Raw genomic sequence first — 3,918 nt, forward strand, 5'->3', positions numbered from 1 at the left:
TATATATACTGGGACTTGGGCATCCAAGGTTGTTGGTATCAGCAGGAGGTTCTGCAACCAAACCCCAGAGGATAGATACTAAGGGCCCTCTTTAGTTTTGTGGAGTTAGGTTGGACCAGATTCTAGGTAACTGTATAGAAAGACAGCATGGGCTAGTGGTGTGAGCATTGGGCTATGTGGAGACCAAGTTTCATATCCCCACTGGGCCATTGAAACCCACTGGGTGGCCTTAGGCAAGTTAGACACTTAGCTTCAGAGGAAGGCAAAGGCAAACCCCCTTTGAACAAATTTTGCCAAAAACAAAAATAATAATAATTAATTAATAATAATTTGTTTTATTTATATACAGTACCGCTATTCCAAAGATCAAGTAAGCTAATTTGCCCCCAACAGTCTGGGTACTCATTTTAGCGACCTCGGAAGGATGCAAGCCTGAGTTGAGCTTGGGCCCTTTTGCTGGTCTTGAACTCGCAACCTTGTGGTTTCAAGTGAATGGCTGCAGTACAGGCATTTACCCACTGCGCCACCAAAAAACACTTTAGGGTCATCATAAGCTGGAAACTAGTAGGCTCCTACCAGTTCTAAAATGACCCACTAAAAGTACATACCTATTTGCATCACAATCTGTCCAAAGACCCATCCAAACAGTTTAATGAAACCTGATGAGCATTAGTGGGAACTATTCAGAAACACTGGCATTCACATCAGGCTCTCCCTTGCTGGATCTAATGTGGCACAATATAGGTGACTAATATTTTTGAATGTTTTTTTTTTTCCATGTATATCTTTCTGATAGTACAAATTGTGAATCCTGCCTTGCCTTGTCTTCTTCCCATGTAAAAGCAACCTGAAAATGTCAGCATTTAATTGTTCCCAAATTAAATAACATTATACTCTGAGTCATACAAAGTGTGATCCCCCCCACCCATTACCAACTCCTTAAATGTCTTAAACGATGTCTAAATGAATAGATATGATGGAATGACAAGGAATATCTCCTAACAGCTAAATTGATTTAATTTAAAAAGTGTCTTGTCTCTTATGCTGACTTTTTGGGAAGTAATACTATAGATCGGGTATCTGATGTTTTGTCTTCTGGGTGGTTATTGGCTATCCTAGAAGCTGAAGATTAGTACATTGAAGGAAGGCTGTGGAACACTGAGATCTTTCCAGTGGCTGAACATTGTTTCTAACACATAACAATGAAGAGATCATGAGCTTAGACTTGTTCCTTTGTTAGTATTTGCCATGGGGCCTTTTTACTGTGTTTACCATAGTAACAGATATGCTTTAAGCAACACATTACAATAAAATACAGAATTAAGATTAATATGTGCGAAAGTAAAACTATGTGATGGGTGAAATATCTTTTTAAATTTTCAGCATGTCTGAATATTCAGGGGCATGCCTTGACCATGTTTCAGGCACCCAGACCACATGAACTTGTTCTTTTCCTGTGTGAGTTGAGATTTAACATTTTTAAAAGAACTTATGTCATGTTTGCTTCAATTGGCATATATAATTTTGTGTTTTTTCTGAGAACTGCTTAGAGATAGGTGAGGTGTGGGCAACAGTTTCTAGCCCCTGGGCCACACTGGACCACACCATTGGTCAAAATGAGAAGTAACTTGAAGTCCTATACCAGGGGTAGGCAACCTGCGGCCAGCGGGCCGGATGCGGCCCGGCGAGGCCTTGGGACCGGCCCCAGCCTGGTCCTGCTGCTGACTGCCGCCGGGGCCTTTGGACTCTCGCGTGCAGGGGCAAGGGGGGCAATTGTCTATAGACGCCTCAGAAACATGCATTTATATTAACATTTTTTAAAAAAATCAGCAAATTTTTTTGTGTGTCCTCCACTTTTTTTAAAAAAAGTGTCCACCATTTGAAAATGTTGTCTTACATTTGTCCTGGTTTATTTATTTATTTAATTTTTTAAAAAAATTATTTCATTATTTATTTTTTGGCTTCGGCTTCCCAGTTGTCTGAGGGACAGCAACCTGGCCCCCGGCTCAAAAAGGTTGCTTACCCCTGTCCTATACCAGTTTTGTGAACATCATTTTGTGGAGATGTCCAGCGACAAAACAAAACTGGGGAGGGGGGCTGCACCTTGTTTTGAAAGAGAATTGCTGCTTCTTTTTTCAGGACTGGCAATGCCCATTTTTTCCCCAAGATAAAATTTTCTTGGTTTTTGGGCAGGAGGCAGAAGGAAAACATGACACAAAAACAGGCCTGGGACTGTGTGATTCATATCCCTGAATTAAAATTCTTCTTGGCTATGCGCATAACCATGCTTTGTGCAGAAGGATATGTGCAAAGCTTAGAACACTTGATAGAAATGGAGAAATTAATTTTTTCCTAGTGTTGAGTGGTATGGGATTTAATTTGTTGTGTTGTTGTTTATTAATATGGTAATTGTTTTGAATAAACAGTTGGCTCCACAGAGGATGGCATGTTTGGTTGTCATCATTGTCTTCCAGTGTCACTTTTCATTGCCAGCTTCTTTAGAGCAACAACAAAAGATAATTCCCACGCTGCACAATCTCAAAGGAGAGTGTAGAAAAGTGGACTTTCAGTCCATGCATATTGACTACAAGGCCTAGTTAGTCTGGTAGAAGCCCTGTGTGAACTGCAAGTGCTTTTTTACTAATACTCCAGGCTCTTGTCCCTATCCCAGCGTACAGTGATTAACAAAGAGGTTTTATGTCTGGTAAATGAACCAGGTGGGAAGCTCTATGGTTGCTAAATGAGTGAGATTATTTTTCTCAGTGGACAGTTCTGGAGTAAATGGACCACGGCTCTGTCTAAATGCAAAGCTGCTCATATGCATACTCATATCCAGCATAGAAAGTTCATGTTAGTAAGCTTTTTGTCATGGTCTTTGGCTAGCACAATAATCAGTTTGATTGACTGAAGTTCATGTTACACTGTGATGGGAGTTATAGTTCTACACATCTGGAGGGCTCCAGGTTAGAAACAACTAAAACAGCATTACTTTCCACTGGAGCAATAGCAATAGAAAATATACAAGAAAAGCCTTGTCTTTCTTCACAACCATCTTTTGCACCTATCTGCCTTTAGGTCTTTTAAATCTGAACCATAGGATAGGTTGGACATCATGCAGCCCTCCAGATATTGGTAGACTGCAACTCCCAGCATACCACGATACTGGTAACAGTGGCTAGGGCTGATAGCCCACAAGAACTGCCCCAGGACACACATTAGTCTGATGTTGAAAACCTGTTTTGCAAAATACAAATGTTCCTATATAGGCTTTCTTTACCTCATCCAGTTCTTCCTTCACCCCAGTCTCAAAACACCTTTTGCTTTGAAAAGGCAAAAACAATTGGCAAGTGATCAAGTACTGTAATGTACTGTATTGAAATGCTAATTTTCCTTGAGTCATTTGACACCTCCCCAAAACAAAATAGAATTCAAAGGTTTAAAATCAGTAAAGCTTTTCAAATGCATGAGTCAGCCTAATAAGATAAATTATGTATTGTTCCAAATTGTTCCAAATTGTTCCAAACCTGCATTTGGTAGAGACAAGGGAAAAGGTCTTCTCTCTTGACCCATGTGGAGTTTGGGGATCCTTACCTGGAAAGGTTGGTCTTTCATCTCTTTTTTCTTGAACTTTGAAGGATGGATTTGTTGCTTGCTGACTGTAAATCTCTTCTAATAGGTTTTTAATTTAATATATTGTGGTTGTTATTGCTGACTATTTGGGTTCTTTTTTATATTGAAGTTGGTATTGTGTTTTATTATTCTTTGTAAGCTGCTTTCAACAATGGATTGTAAATATTTCTAAATGAATAAAGAAATAGTATCCCTAACTACACTCTTCACCCTTTAATTTTATCTGCATACCTATTTTAAATGCATTTTATTTTACTTTATCTTCTGTTATATAATTTCTAATGTACT

The sequence above is a fragment of the Sceloporus undulatus genome, chromosome 2, assembly GCF_019175285.1.
Source record: "Sceloporus undulatus isolate JIND9_A2432 ecotype Alabama chromosome 2, SceUnd_v1.1, whole genome shotgun sequence".
NCBI classification, from domain to species: domain Eukaryota; kingdom Metazoa; phylum Chordata; class Lepidosauria; order Squamata; family Phrynosomatidae; genus Sceloporus; species Sceloporus undulatus.